This window comes from Monodon monoceros, unplaced genomic scaffold, assembly GCF_005190385.1.
Source record: "Monodon monoceros isolate NGI ecotype Baffin Bay Population unplaced genomic scaffold, NGI_Narwhal_1 Super_Scaffold_16, whole genome shotgun sequence".
NCBI lineage: Eukaryota > Metazoa > Chordata > Mammalia > Artiodactyla > Monodontidae > Monodon > Monodon monoceros.
In genome coordinates this window covers 75,086,554-75,103,636 of record NW_021703772.1, presented here as the reverse complement: position 1 = coordinate 75,103,636, position 17,083 = coordinate 75,086,554, and the positions used below count along the sequence as shown (strand labels likewise).

Below are 17,083 nucleotides of genomic sequence, written 5' to 3'. Positions count from 1 at the left end.
CTGAACATATGCCATTCTAGAAGAGGGTAATAGTTACAAAATGTCAGCAGAAACATTTAAACTGCTAAAATGTAAATGATTTTATAAATTTGTAATGAAAGGTAATTGGCATGTGGGAAAAGTAACAGAAAAACAGATATGTGTAAATGCAAAACTGGTACAAAATACATCTTATGAGTTGAAGGTAGGAAAACCTAAGTATATTTTAATGAGTACTGTAAGTAGTATTTAAATAAAATTAGATTCATAAGCAGAAAATGTGAATTCTATAATATTTTATTTTCTAACATTAGGAAAGTTCATAATAATGACAAGAACTCATAGAACTTTAATGTGCTAAATTCAATAAACAGTAAGACTTTAAGATGCTTCATCTCATTTAAAAAAAACAAATAAATCAAAGTAGGATAATATAAATAAAAAGTATCCTTGGTATCAGCACTATAACTCTAAAAGCACAATATTCAAACATGATTAGCTTGTTTCTTTACTTTCCACTATAATGAAAAACTATTTAGTGATTAAGCCCTTCAGCAACATAATGCTGGGTCAGTACTTTCAGATATGCCAAGAAGACGACTCCAGCAAGGAACTGAGTATTTCCTCAGCCACCACACAGAGAAACCACCTTCCAGTTAGGTTTGCGGGCAACCATCTTTAAATGCTTGAGCTGTTCAGCGTGGCCATGACAAGATTTGCAATTCTCTATGTTTATTTACACACCATCACCCCAACTAGACATCACATAGAAGTGGCATGGTCACAGCTGACCCCAGGGTAGTCCCTGTCTCTGCCGATCCAATTTCATCGTGCTCTGCAATTGAACTGCAGTCATACAGTAGAGGATGTATGCACAGGACTCCGTGCCACAATAAAATTAGCAGAAGCTTGTCAGGGGGCATTTTCCTGTTTTACCGTGACAGACCCTGGACAAATAAGTCTGCTTTCCAGAAATCCATAGAGGTCTGGCTCTCTTGAAATGTATATGAGCCCAGCATATTTGTGTCACAGTGTTCTATATGGTAAGCGTGTTACGTGATAGTTTGAGAACAATGTTAAGCCTTTGCTGTGTTTTTTTCGTTTTGTCTTCACAGTTTTCAGGGCACTTAAATTGCCTATGAAGAGACAACTCATTTTTGATTTGTAGAAAAACAGCTTCTGTTTATTAGTAGTAACTAAGAAAAAATTTATTCCTTCAGAGAAAGGATACAGCACAGATCTATTCTATTTTGAAAGAAAAAGTTCAAAGGAAAATTTTTTTTTTGCAGTTTGATAAGTCAAGCTTCAAAAGTCTCTTTCTTGACCCCTCATTTTACCTGTAAGAATCAGTTATACCACAAGGAAAATCTAAGAATACACACATTTAAAATATGCTTGTGAATAAATTTAAACGATTTTTTTTTTTTTTGGTTTCAGATGAAATGTTAAAAGAATAATGTGGTAAATAGATACATTTTACCATTATGGGGCAAAACATTTTAAAACGTAATATGTTTTTTAATCCAGCCTAAAGTAATTTTATTAGATATTCTGTGCAGTTCTTATATCAAACATTCTCAGAAGCCCTGGGATCATTTTATATTCAATGGAAGACAGAAAGAAATCCAAAACCTAGTTAAATAAATTGTTCATTTATTCCTTCCCTTTTATGCACCAAGATCTACATGTGGTCATTAATTATAAAGAGACTATTATAGCACCATATTTTCATTCAATACGATGTCCTGGTATATATCAAAGAAGTCCCATAATTAAAACAGAAGGGCCACAATGACAATTAAAATTACAATCTATATGGGGAAAGAAAGTACAGTTCTGCAATTTTTCACCCTGTCACTGTCAGCTGCATGGAATATTCTGGTCACGTCTCTTGTAAAGCAGCCTAAATTCTTCTTCACCAATGCAACCTCAAAAGCATTATCAGCACCTAAGCAAAAGCCTATGCAAGTATAATTTAATACGAAGCCACAGTTTGCAAGTAATAGCGTATAAAGTGATATTTAAGTGGTGTTTTTAGCACACTTCTGATGGCTACAGCCGCTTTTCCCTGGTAAATGCGTTTTCCTTTGAGTAGTGATTATGAGTCCTAGGTGAAGAGGTCCTGTGTGCAGGTCTGTCTGTAAGCCTTACTTCCAGCTGCCAATCTTTACTTCACAGTGAAGAAAAAGCCACATAGCACCTTGTTCTTACTCTTGTATGCTGTCATCCCCTGAGCCTGATAACACAAAATCATTTCCACATAACACTTTCCTGCTTCTGCCTCTTAAACCTTGAGACCTACACATTGTGCATGCACTTGCACCCTTGGCAATCGGCTCCCTGGAAACCCCTTCCTTTGAACCATCAGAGTCTTCTAGCGGACTATTTTTAACACTCATCTTGGTAAATATATGCATTAACGGAGTACAAAGCTTTTTGGTAGCAATATGTATTTGCTACAATTTATTGTCTATAAAAGTCACGAACAATGAATTATTACTCTTAAAATTGTGTTTTTCTTTATAATAACTTTAAACTGAGCACTCATATATGAAGCATGCAATGGAGATTGAGAAGGTTTTGTATAATAAAACTGTGACATGGTCATTTTTTCCAGTTTTGCATTACAGAGACACACTCATGCATGGTGCTTTTTAAATTCTTATTATGTGGGAGGTCAGGGGGTCGAATGTCAGAAAGCACTGTTAATTTCACGGGGTTAGGGGAAAGTAAATTCAGAGGGAATACAGATCACTTAGCACAGAAAACCAGCTCCTCTGAAGTTTGGTTTCACATTTGTTAACCATATCCTTCAGCTGACGAACCATTGAGACCACGGTGACATTCTGGTCCCAGATATAATGGCTTGACATGCTGCAGTGAGACTGTGATTCCGTCGCCCTGCTCCCTGTGCCAGCCTCAGCCTTCCTCTGAATCAATGAAGCACTAAAACTCCACACAACTGGAACTGAACAAAGCATGTTGCCATTTTGGCTGTGATGTTTAAATTATAGAGAAAGCAGTCAGGATGTCTTAAAGTTCAATCTGACAAGAAATGTAAAATATATTTCTGTCTTCATTCTCTGGGAAGGTAGCATCTTACACTGCACCGTATCACTACCCAGAGTCCTTTTAAAGTGGTTCATAATAGAACATCAAAGACCAAATTCTTGCATTTCAGGGATTTTTAAGTAATCAGAAAGACATCTTACTAGCACTGGCCAAAGTTTCGTGGGCAAGAGAATGACCTAGATAATATGGTTTTATTCAGTTGGTGGTGGAGGGATATAGTTCCTTTATTTTACTATTTGTTCTGAGAGACAAAGTCAACATGCTGGCAGGGACGTACAAGGCACAGGTTACACAACTCACCACCAACGACGAGGTAAAACAATGGCCCGTTTTACCATTGGGATAGATGAGTAATAACCCAAATATGTTTTAATGTGAACTTTGGTAAAACCTGAAATTTTATTTAAATATAGTTCACTGGGCCAGTACAGACAGATGCTGATAGGTTTGGTTGGGTAGTTTATTAGTTTTTTTTTTTTTAAATAAGATTTTTCAGACTCAAAACTCAAACTGGGCTCAGCTGCCCCCTTATAATTAAATTTTAATGACTTAGGCTGAGTGTTTGTGTTTTGGCAGCATGCTTAATAGTGTTAGCATTTAAATGGTTACAACTAGACTTTGAAGGGAGGCAAACCCATAGCAAGTCATAGGTGAAGCTTCTCCAAAGAAGCTCTGGTTTACTGGGATGCTGTGGGATTTAGTGGGACAGCTAGCCACAGGTCATTCGGTTATAGTAAGTCATTAAAAATGAATTAGAATAAAATGCTACATACTCTAAATTCCACAGTAGCCTGAGGGCCAATGCTTTTCAGTTTTAACACTTTTTCATTATAAGTAACAGTTTTATATGTTTTCGTATGCCAAAGGGTCTACTGGTAAATAAAAGCAGTATGTGGCTCTGCTCATAAAATCACCCTTTCTCCCAAAATGCCAGGAACAATCCAGGGTATCCATTTTAATCAGTTCTTTTTTTAAGAATTATTATTAACTTTGCAGTGGTATATTTCACAGGTATCCTTTTTATAATTAAAATCTTGTTTTCCTCTCAAATCCTCTTTCCAGCAAGCAGCCTGTTGCCTGAAGTTTTAATCCTTCATTACTAGTTAAAACAAAATCACCAATTAGGCACATGAACACGTCTGTATTAATCTCATTAAGGTGATGGCACCAAATAAATTGGAACTATTTTTGTGCTTTTACTGTGTTCCTATGGCTTTATCAGGCCCTGTGGTCATATACAAAGACCTCGAAGCTTAGTCATTTAGAGTCATTCGGTTGTGGACTGAATGTGGCATTACCATCTATGGCTGAAAATTGCTTTCAGCTTTTAAACTGCACTGACTAGTCTGTAGTTAATCTTAGATCATTCACTCGCAAAATTAAATGAGCCAGAACGGTGGTCTTTTTTTTTTTTTTATAAAATAATACATCACAAAACACTTATTTGCCCTGCCCAAAAGAGAGATCAAATTCATTTAAAATCCCATAAACCAGAGGTGTGAATTTTTAATTTTATTTAGTAGCAGAGAAATAGAGGGTAAGCTATCTTTCTATAGCACATCATTGCTATAAATTTACATATGGAACATGGTTTGATGCTTAACCAACCTTTAATCTACCTTTGATGTATACTTTTACTTCAATGTGGTCATGTGACATCCTTATTTATGCAAATGTAAAAAAGACTGTTTTGGATCTCTGATATAATTAGCCATAAACCATGTTAAAAAAAGAGAGAGAGAGTGTGCCTACTTGAGTCACTGGAGTTGCATATAAAGTTCACAGTTATCATCACAGAAGAATAACCTTAAGAAACTATGTTTAAAATTTTTACTTCATCCATTCTTATATTTTCTGCCCAAGTAACTATTGAAGACCATTTTTCTATACGAGTGATAGTCAACTAAGATTTGATTGCTAAATAATTCGTTTTATAGGAGTAAAACACTTTAATATTCGTAGGATTTTTATCCTGCTTCTTGTAAAAGTAAAATCACATTGAAAGAAAAGTGCTAACTGAGGCAAAAGGGGAAATGTAATACTTCTTATCCTGATTAGCATATATTTCAATCATTTCAAATACACTGTCTTTTAAATGAATGTGCATTTTCTTGTGGTTGGTTCCCTCCTTTCTTACTGCCCTACCCCACATTGTGTGTCAAATGTCTATGTTTTGATTTTGGCGGCCACTAATGTTAGGGTCCAAAAAACTTGAGCCACTGCAAATGAGGTGAAGGTCACCTCATAATGCCAGATGGAGGGAAAAAGTTTGGATATTTGAGGTGCTGACCCAGTGAGTACCCTGGTGGATGACAGAATGCTAAGGTTAGATATTGGAAAATAAGGTTCATGCTACTCTGTCACTGGGGCCGGTGCCGGCTGCTTGCTTGACAGAGAAGGTGGTATGTGGTCTGGACCTCAAGAAAAAGGAAGTCAGCCACCCAGATCAAAAATTACCCTGTTGACCATCCAAAAAAATGATTCTGACATCAGCTTAGCGAGACAAGAAGAAAATGATTTTTTAAAAAAAGTTAAGATTGTACTTTATTCTAGGATAGTCTAGGGAAATTCACAGATCGATCACAATATGATGAACGGAAATTCCTGAACTAAGAATACAATTGCCAAAACCACATTTTTACTACGTGTTGCAAGTGCACATGACTCAAGTTGTGCCATTCTGAAAGCTAATCACTCATTGTTTTTAAAAATATAGTGTTATAAGAATAAGTACTATAAAATAAAATGCATTTCTATTCACTGTTCTCTTTAAACAAAAGCAAATTGACTGAAATTGATAGAAGCCATTCATTGGTTATGCAATTATTTTCCCAGCTATGAACATGTCTTTCTGTTTAACTTGTAATAACTTAGAAAAAAGGTTTCAGTGACCAAAACAGCATACTCATTTTTATTATCCTGTCTTAAAAACTTTCTTGAGACTCCTTGACCTGATTCTAATATAACTGCGTTCCTTAAATCTTATTATATTGCTACTTTAAAACAGATATTGGGTTTATATTTTTCAAAAAATTTTAATGATTTAAAAGGATCCCAATCTATTCAAGATTTGTCCCTTTTCTGAGACTATAGATGAAGCAAAAGATACATACATATATATATATATATATATATATATATATTATCAAATATCAGGTGACCATTCTAAATACTGCACAGTATTAGTTTTTCCATCTCAAGAAAAATATCTGCATATTGTTGTTTATTCTGTAAAATATTCCTTTTTTTAATAGCCTGAACCAAATAATTTCTCATTTTTACAGGCTTCACTTCACTTTTCTCACAGTGAATAAATTGCAACTTATTTCCATGAAATTCACAGATGACACAGATCTTTATTTTGCATAAAGGCATAAAGAAGTGTCTAATATCTTCAATATTCATCTGCTAAGTGGACATTTGCATTGGGTTAGAACGGAAAAAGAGCCCCAACCCTCCCGCAGTGACAGCTGTACAAAGGGATGACATCTGACAGCTGTGACAGTGCTGAAGGGAAACTCAGATGACTTGCAGCATCCATGATCCAATTACAGCACACATCCCTCTGACAGACCCAGCAGCTTGACTCCAGCGTTTGGAAGGACAGTATTGATCTCTTGTCAGAAACCAGTTGCCTGCCTGCAATTGTGCGCTGCTGAACTTTGAAAAGCTATAGTACCCTCTTAAATGATAGGGGCAGTCAGGTTATAGTATTCAGGTACAAAGAGAGGTGCAAAGGGTATCTGCTAAATGCTCTAAACTTGAACAAATCATAACAATATGACAGTCCAATCATACTGAAGGAGCCCAGCTGATCTAGCTGGCTACTGTCTGTGCTAATGGAAAGACAGCTCTTTGTGTTTAGTGGGATGATCTTACTTGATGAAAAGGCCACTGCAATTAGTGCATGCTGGTTGGCTGTGCTGGGTGACAGCAGCATGGATGGTATAATGGCAGCTGCCAATAACCCTAACTTCAAGAAAACAGACAATTAGGACTTTGATCCTAACGCTGTTAGTCCTTTACTCCAGACCTCTGCTCCGCTTTTACTGTAAACCTCACAAGGGCAATGTGGTACAACCTCACCAAACAGAACAACTTGGTCAAGGGGTCAGTTGCCTTTCTCCTCTTGACTTGTGTACCTGCCTTCCTTTAGGAGAGAGAAAGAGAGAGGGGGGTGGGAGAGAGACTTACGCAAAATGTAACAAACATAAATATCTCCTTTCAACTATAGTTTAAAAGAAGCTAATATATGAGCATAAATGCTTTAAGATGCAAAAATTTTAAATACATTTTAAAAATAGGGTGGTAAAAACAGGATGCTAAACTTTAAAAAAAGAGCTTTCTAATGGCAAGTGAGCTCATGTTTTAAGACACATGTAGGACTGACTATTAAGAAATTAGTATAAAATAAATAGGATACGAGGATGTAATGGGAATATCACAGGGAATATCACCAATTTCTATAATAACTTTATATGGAGTATAATCTATAAAAATATTAAATCACTATGTTATACACCTGAAACTAATATTTAAATATTGTAAGTCAACTATACTTCAATAAAAAAAGAAATTACTAAAATAATTAAAAGTTATCTCCAGTTTTTATTATTTTAGAGTTGGACGAAGATAGATGAAACATTCTTTAGACTCAGCATACACAAAACTTATAATGCAGGTTATTTTAGTGTTTTTCATCAAGTGCAGCTCCAGAACACTTAGTAAAGCACTTAGGTAGCAGTGAAACAAGTTAAATTAAATACTGGAGCACACATACACACACAAATTATACCAGGATAGGCAAATCTATAATTAGAAAACTTAAGTTTAGTGCTCACTTCAGCAGCACATATGCTAAACTTGGACATATACAGAGAAGATTAGCATGGCCCCTGTGCAAAGATGACACCCAAATTTGGGAAGGATTCCATATTTTTAAATGAATATTCTTTCTTTCTTTCTTTCTTTTTTAATTTATGTATTTATTTTTGGCTCTGTTGGGTCTGTTGCCGTGCGAGGCTTTCTCTAGTTGTGGCGAGCAGGGGCTACTCTTTGTTGCAGAGTGCAGGCTTCTAGTTGTGGTGGCTTCTCCTGTTGCGGAGCACAGGCTCTAGGTGCACGGGCTTCAGTAGTTGTGGCTCACGGGCCCTAGAGCGCAGGCTCAGTAGCTGTGGCACACGGGCTTAGTTGCTCTGTGGCATGTGGGATCTTCCTGGACCAGGGCTCGAACCCGTGTCCCCTGCATTGGCAGGCGGATTCTTAACCACTGCGCCAGCAGGGAAGCCCTGAATATTATTTTTATACCTCAAATTTAGACTGTTTCTTAACTTTGAAAGTTTTTTCTGTAATTGTGGATCAGGTAGTATTATTAATTCTAGGTAAGTAGGTACTGTAAATCAAAACCCAGAGGAAATATTATTGTTCAAATTTCATTAAATTGCAAGGATTTAAAAAAATGAAAAAAAATTAAGTCTGTATCAGTCTCAGATTCTTTCTAATGGAACAAATATAATGGCAAAACTGGAAAACTAACCTTATATAAAACATTTTATATTTCAAATAAGGTATGGAAACTAGAGTTTTGAAAATGAACAGAGAACTAGAGAACAAAAGATGAAAAAACAAACTTTGGGAGAGCTTTAAAGCAGAGAAAAACTGAGATATAATAGTATCTAAGATAAATGAAGACAAAGAACCAATGTGCTTCAGCAGTACAAATACTTAATTATATCCAAAATACTCCTGTTCACTCGTATATACATTAATGCTAATTAAAACACATGAGATCACCCTAATATAAATTGAATAACACAAAATTAGTGAGCATGGAGAAACATTCTCTTCTTGATGGAAGTATAAATTGTAGCAGTCTTTCTTAAGATTAATTCAGAAATATGTATCCAAATTCCATATTACTTTAATTAGAAACATTCTTCACAAAGAATTGTATGAAAGAACATTCATTGAAGTATTACTTATAATGGGAAAAAAATTTTAAAACAACCTAACTACCCAGTAGGAGGGGATTAACTATATCATGATAAAATAGAATAACATACAGCCAATTAAAAGAATGAAGTGGATTTATATAAGTTAATATGAATTTTTCCAAGATGTAAACATAGTATTATCTTACATGTATAAAAGTATACACAAAACATGTGTATATGTGTCTGTGTATTTGTACTTATTTGAATATGTATAAGATATTTATATCTACCTATATATGCTTCATGTATATTAACATTTCTAGAAGTACAAACAAGAAACTGTTAATAATGGTTATCTATCATGAACTAGAGATAGTAAGAAGGCTCACTTTTAATTTACATTTCCTTACAGTATCTGCATATATATTACTTTATAATTTTTTTAAAACTAGTTAATTAAATTTTTTGTGTTAATAACCTCTTGCTACTTATATAAAACTAGCCATGACAGTTCTTCATGTAGATGGGAGACACAACAAGAAGAAAAAAAGGCACATTTCCTAAAAGATATGCATGTTTAGAGATTTAAAATTATAAAGATAGAACCTAAACAATTTGTACTCTTCATTCCTTTAGTAAACATTATTAGACACCCATTGTTAGATTTAGGCTAGTTGGGGAACATGAAGAGTAATAAATAGTGTGCCTGCCCATAAGAATCTATGGTCTAGTTGAGAAGATTTAAAAAATAATAGTACAGTGAAAAACGCTGAGCATTAATGGTAGGCAAAAGTGGTTTAGAGTACAACAGGTGGAGACATCTCGGCCATAGGATGTCAAGGAGCCATTCCTAGAGGAGACTAGATTTAAGTCTCAGATGATGAATGTGGTCAGCCAAGTGAAGGAAACTCATGGGCAGCAGGATTTGAAGTGCAAGAACCGCATGGGCAAAAGAAAAAGGGAGCATGTAGGCAGTCCATCATGACGATTTCTTAAAAACAAAAAGATAAATGGTGAGAGATAAATCTGGAAAGGAAAGTAGATATCTCAAAGGAAAAAAAGGGTACTTTCTGATCAAAAAGACCTGAAAATTTTCCAAATTTTTTCATTCATTAAAATAGTATAGAGATGCAGTTGTCCAAATACACTGAAAAATAAGAATTACCTGGACTTCAGGTTAAAAAAAAGATTCTTGGGGTCCAAAACAAATTCATCAAATTTAACTGATAACCTACAGGTATAATAAGTATCCTGGTGACAGTTATTATCTGACAAGTTTAGAAAATTTCGGTAGGTTAGAATATCCATGATGCTGTTTATCTTTAGCCAAAACTTGACCCACTGAGAAAAAACAAACAGATCAAATCGAAAACTTCATCTTTGAATTTATTTCTACAGTGACAAATGTTAAATGAAATATATGACAATCTTAATTCCACCAAGAGCCTATTAACGAGATAATTGTTTACTTCCTTGGCAAGTCAAACAATTATATTTCCTTGGAAGCATCTAGTAGAACAGAGAAGGTCCACATCCTCTATTTACCTGACTTTTCAGTACAATTTATTACTAATTCAAAGTGTAAGATAATATGAACTAATATTAGTTTTACCTCCTTAGCTAAATAGATGAATAACTTCACCAATAATAATTGACTATATTTTAATGGTATGTGTTTCCTGTAAGTCTGGAAATACAGACCTCTTAAGGCTAAACCACAGCAAAGAAAAAGAAAACATATTTCTAGTATCTTTACAGTCCTCAAGATGGTGAGCTTATTGGTTTGAGTATTATACTTCTGTGGTCTAATTCTAGGCATTGGTCTCCTTGTGGATCATTTAACATTGTTCTGCTCCATTTCAAAAGAATGTGCTCTTAAACCTGTCTATCTCTCAAATACCTGTCATTGGTTAGAAGAAAGTGAGGGAAGAGTATGGACAGTTTCATAGAAAAATATACAACTATTCAATTTAATTAAACTCAACTCAATTCAATTTAACAAAAACTTAAAAAACTCTATGCCAGGAATGCAAAACCATGAACCATGAACTGGAGTTCAAAGGTGTTAGAGCTTGTTAGCAGAGATAAATATGTAAAGAGAAATAATAATTTAATGTTGTGAACACAACAGAAATATATCCAAGGCACAGGACAGTGAGGATCACTGATGGGAAAGTAGGAAGGAAGAGCATATTTATGAACTTAAGATAATTCTAAATAATAAATAAGAGTTCAGCATTTTTAGAGGGTATTGGCAGAGGTGAATTCTGAGCAGAGAGAGTAGCATGTCCAAAAGTGCATGGAAGTGTGCATGTCAGAAAACTATAGCATTTAGTATTGATGGAATGTATGTTTTGAGGAGGAGAAGGAGAGACTCAGTCCTACTGAGTCTTTTTTCAAATTTGGAGGTACAAGCACAGCAACATTATGGTGACAGTGCCGTGTCTGTAACAATGGATACTGAACTTGGGAAGCTCTTAAGGAGGTTGAAATAGGTCAATAACATCCCCCAGCTTTTGGTTCTCTTCTTAATCTAAATGGTTTTGTAGGGATACAAATCTGCTATGGTAACCTGAAGACAGTGCATGTAACCACATAGATCAATAGGCAATGCTTGACCAAGTTTTGGTGAAATGCTTGACCAAGTCTTGGTGATATGCCCTGCAAACAATGATACATGGCTATTGCATGCAGTTTCTTATCTATATTTTTATGGGAGAGTCTCATCCTTATTCCTCATTGTAGTATCATGCAGGTCTACCTTGCCCCATTTTAAGGTATAGCTCCAGGTTTCTCTGTGAGTCTATAAAATTGCTATGTAATATACTTTGTGGATTCATTTGGGCTCCTTGTTTTCTCATTGGCTGAATCTATGTAAGTGTGGCAAGGAAACATGGCAGCTGCCACCATGGTATAGTTTATGGGCTGCTTGATCACTTTACAGATTTAATAGTCCTAAACTCCACGGGAAATACTGCTCCCCCTTGAGGGAGAAATTATGCTTGGAGACACAACTAACAGTAATCTTCAACTAATGTGTATAAAATAGTTTCTATACAGTGAGCATATAAACATTCTATTTTATAGTATGTTAAATCTTACCATAGAAACCATACTATAGAGTAGTGTGAGATTTAAATAACATTTAACATATTAACATCTACTGGACACTTATATGTGCCAGCCACTATTCTGAGAGTTTTATACACACAATCTATTTTACTCCTCACACCAATTGCTTTATTAGTTCTAATTTATAATACATATAAGGAACTTGGGGTTTGGAGAATTTAAATAACTTCCCCACAGTTAGTGCAGAGCTAGATTGAGCCAGAGCCAAAGTTGAAATAGAGGCAGTCCAATTCCAACGCTCTCATTTTTTTTTTTTGCGGTACGCAGGCCTCTCACTGTTAGGGCTTCTCCCGTTGCGTAGCATAGGCTCCGGACGCGCAGGCTCAGCGGCCATGGCTCACGGGCCCAGCCGCTCCGCGGCATGTGGGATCTTCCCGGACCGGGGCACGAACCCGTGTCCCCTGCATCGGCAGGCGGACTCTCAACCACTGCGCCACCAGGGAAGCCCCAATGCTCTCATTTTTAACTACAGTTTTATTCAGCCTCCCCACTAAGTGGTCACACCGAGTCTGATTTGTGCACACATCAGCCTTTCTTATTGTGGATTCTTATGCCAAACAAAATTGGTCACTCTGTGTGATCAACTATTTTCTCAGAAACACCACTTTCCCTAGTAACAGTCACTTAACCATTAGAGTAATCTTTCCTACCAAGTTTAGTTTATGTGCTAATATAAAAGGCATCAACACCCTACCCCTAATCCCATGCTCATCTTCTACGTGACATTTAAACATTTTAATAGGAACGTATTCTAAATTGAATTATTTAGGAAAAGATTCTGGTCATTTAAACATATCACACTATTTAAAACAGATATAGACCCTATCCTTAAAGGGAACATGGTAATGAGTGATCCCTAGTAATGGATATCCGACCTGTCCAAAATTCAAGATCAAATATTCACTTATGTTGCCACATATGTACTTCTTGAAGATTGTTTACTATTTGCTGTGCTCTGTTACCTGCTTTCAGCTTTTCAAGAACAAAATTCCAAGGAAAGCTTTCCTTACAATGTCCTTTGCATAGTAAAGCCTTGGTAGAAATGGCTACACTTCTCATCTCTAGCCTTTTTTTAAGTTCTCAATTTGATTAGATTTGCGTTATGCAATCATCCTTGTTTGAAATGACCTTGTATTTCCCATCCACACAGAATTCCATGAAAATCAAGCAAAAGAAAATACAAATGAAAGGAAAACATTTTCAGAATTAGTTTAATGTCTTATAATATCTACTGGCATTTTGATTTAATTAATGCTTATTTTTTTGTTTGTTTGCTTTTTAAAGCTTATTACTGTTATTTTTTAGTAAAATATTCTTTTAACCTATGGCTATATACTATGTTTTCCAAGCTATTAAGAATTTTCCTAACTAAATATAAGACAAAATTTGCTGAGAAAACTTCAGTATAGAATTGTGTTTTTCAATAAAGCAGAATAGAACATTTGGCCCCAAAAAAGTATTGGCAGAATTTACCAATAAAGAGATTTGAAAAATAGTGAGAGATGAATACTTATCAATGACAAGTCTAAAAAGTAATATATATATTTTAGATGGAACAGTTTATTATGTATATGAAAGACATGAAATAATTGTTTAAATTCTTGACTATCAAGAAATAAAAGAAATAACAATGAAGAATTGTGAGTCAGAGTCACATGAAAAGCATCACTCTATATTTTCTGTTGACTTTTGCAATTCTTTGTCTATGTCATTTTTATAAATACTCATATCTGAAAATTCATAAAGGAGCACACACAGGATGATATTTTGCTACTGTCCACCTCAGCTTTAGAGTTAATGCATAAAGTCATACTAATTTAAATGAATGTAACAAATATCTTAGTGCTTTGAAAACTGACAGAATTAGTTTTACATATTTTTACTCATTTGTTTCAATTTATGAACTGCAACCCATGGCCTCTGAGTACATGTGCATGATAAAATTATCAGAAAACAAATTATAAATAGCAATCAGTCACCTCTTTCTTAGCCACTGAACTTTATCAATGGCCTGACCCAAGATCTCAGGCCTGAAGGTCAATCAACTTGTACTCTATCAGTTCACAAGGCAAAGAAATTTCTAAATACAATCCCCTACATGAAGAAGTGCCAACCTCTAGTTTGATGAAGCTGAGATTCACTGATTGTTGTCTGTAGTAGTCATATAGCAAATTTTAATTGTGAAAATATAACAGCAAAATTTACTACAGTGATCTTATGGAAACCAGTTTATGCACTTAATTCATCTTTTTCTAAATCAATTTATACCAATAAATACAATTTGATAATTTAGAATTTCCAGTCTGAAAATGTTTGTTTCAAGAAATATAGTTTCATTTTAATAAGGGTCCATGTTGACAGAATTAATGTGATAGCAATTGACCTGAAAACTATAACAAATTATGAATTTTTCAGAAAAATTACATTTTCCACATTTCAATATAGAGACTAGAATTCTGAGAAAACACTAAACAGTTACTTAAAATTTTGTAATAAAAGGAAATACTTGCTTTTTATCTGTAATGTTTAAGATTGCATCTATTTTTTAATTATTTTCTTCCATGTGTTTATGATCTTCACAACACTTTGATACTATTTAAAAAGTGTGAAGCACTTGTTAATCCAAGGCCTCACTCTCAAAGAACATTGAGAAAAAAAGAGGATAAGAAACCAGGGGCTGTGAGGGGAAGAAAGAACAGGAAGAGAGAATGAGAGAGTCAGAAAAAATTTCAAGTCCTTTAAAAACTTATTCAGGTGAAAGTGGAACACCTGAATTAGACCAAAGCAAATGAGGAAATTATGAAGAACTGAGAAAAAACTGAAGGTTTAAAAAGAGTACTACAAGTATTCAGAATGTGTACTATATGTAAAGAAAAATTTTGACACATTAAAGTCATTTCTTTTGGAATGGGCAATGAAAGAGAACCTATCCTACTGTATATAAAACAGATAAATAATAAGGACCTAATGTATAGCACAGGGAACTATACTCAATACTCTGTAATGGCCTATAGGGGAAAGGAATCTAAAAAAGAGTGGATATATGTATATGTATAACTGATTCACTTTGCTGTACACCTGAAACTAATACAACATTGTAAATCAACTATACTCTAATTTAAAAAAAAGAAAAAAAAGATAAACCATGTTTGTACATGGGGAGACAAAACACCCCAAAAGCCAATACAATACTGAAGGAGAAGAGCAATGCTGGAAGACTGATGCTACCCAACTTCAAGACTTACTATAACTCTACAGTAAGCAAAACAGTGTGGTATTGGCTAAAGAAGAGACAAATAGACCAATGAAACAGAATAGAGAGCCCAGAAATAGACTCAAATAAATACACTCAAATGATCTTTGAAAAAGGAGCAAAGGCAATACTGTTGTTGAACCCAAGTTCATGTACCTTATGCACAGTGAGGTCAAATAAACTGAAAAGTTGGAGTTTGGAGCAGAGAAAGGTTTACTGCAAGGGCCATGCAAGGAGAACAGGTGGCTCATGCTGAAAAGACCCAAACTCCCTGATGGTTTATGGGGAAGAGGTTTTATAGGCAAAGCATGAGGGGAGGTCTGCAGGGTGTGTGACCTTCCTCTGATTGGTTGGTGATAAGGTAACAGGATGGTGTTCCAGGTATTTCAATCATCAGCCTTTTGTTCTAACCAGTCTGAGTTCCACATGCTTGTGCTCAGCCTGAAGCTACTATCCTCCACCTGGGTAGGGGCCTTAGTTCCTGTAGAAGAACGCAGAGATATGTATCAAATTGTTATGTATATCCCTTGAGGAGGAACGAGGACCCTGACCCATCACCACTGCCCTATTGTTTCCTGATGGCCTTTCCTTTGTTTCTGTATTCCCTCACTCCTCTAGCAACTGTTTCAATCTGCCCTTTGGAACTCAGGAAAGGTCTAGGAGGCTGAAACCTTTTCCTACAAACAATAAATGGGGGACATGAAAGGGTTTTTGTGCCCGGGAAGGCCCCACAGGGTCCTGCTTGGTTTCAATGCAATGGAGCAAAGATAGTCTTTCAATAAATGGTGCTGGAACAACAAAACATTCACATGCAAAAAAATTGAATCTAGACAGACCTTATACCTGTTGTAAACATTAAACTCAAAACAGATCATAGACTTAAATGTCCAAAAGCAAAACTGTAAAACTCTTAGAAGATAACATAGGAGAAAACCTAGATAACTGGGTATGGTGATGATATTTTAGATATGACACCAAAAAACAATCCATCATAGAAATAACTGATAAGCTAAATTTCATTATAACTAAAAACTTCTGAGTATAACTAAAAACTCTGTGTAAGACCCTAGCAAGAGAATAAGAAACCAAACCACAGGTTGGAAATAATATTTGCAAAAAATATATCTGATAAAAGACAGATATATATATATATATATATATATTTTTTTTTTCAAAATATACAAAAAAATTCTTAAAACTCAACAATAAGAAAACAACCCAATTAAAAAACAGGTCAAAGATCTTAACAGACACCTCACCAAGATGATATGCAGAAGGCAAATAAGCATATGAAAAGATGTTCCACATCACACATCATCAGGGAAATGCAAATCAACAATGAGATACCACTAAAGCCTATCAGAGTGGCCAAAATCCCAAACACTGAAAATACCAAGTACTGCTGAGGATATGGAACAACAGGAACTCTCACTCATTGCTAGTGGGAATGCAAATAGTACAGCCACTTTGGTAGACTGCTTGGCAGTTTGCTACAAAACTAAATATACTCTTACCATACAATCCAGCAATTGCACTCTGTGATATTTACCCAAAGGATTTTAAAACTTATGTCCACACAAAAACCTGCACATGAATGTTTATAGCAGCTTTGTTTATATTACCAATGCTTGGAAGCAACTAATATGCCCTTCTGTAAATGCTGTAAGTGAATGGATCAATAAACTGTGGTACCTCCAAAAAATGGAATATTATT

The 17,083-nt window shown here is 35.1% G+C and overlaps 1 non-coding gene across 1 annotated transcript; it reads left to right on the top strand.

Moving 5' to 3' along the window:
- Positions 1 to 7,884: 7,884 nt before the first annotated feature.
- LOC114897369 lies at positions 7,885 to 7,991 on the top strand. Its single transcript, XR_003794093.1, has one exon. It is a non-coding gene; the product is annotated as a U6 spliceosomal RNA (small nuclear RNA).
- Positions 7,992 to 17,083: the final 9,092 nt, after the last annotated feature.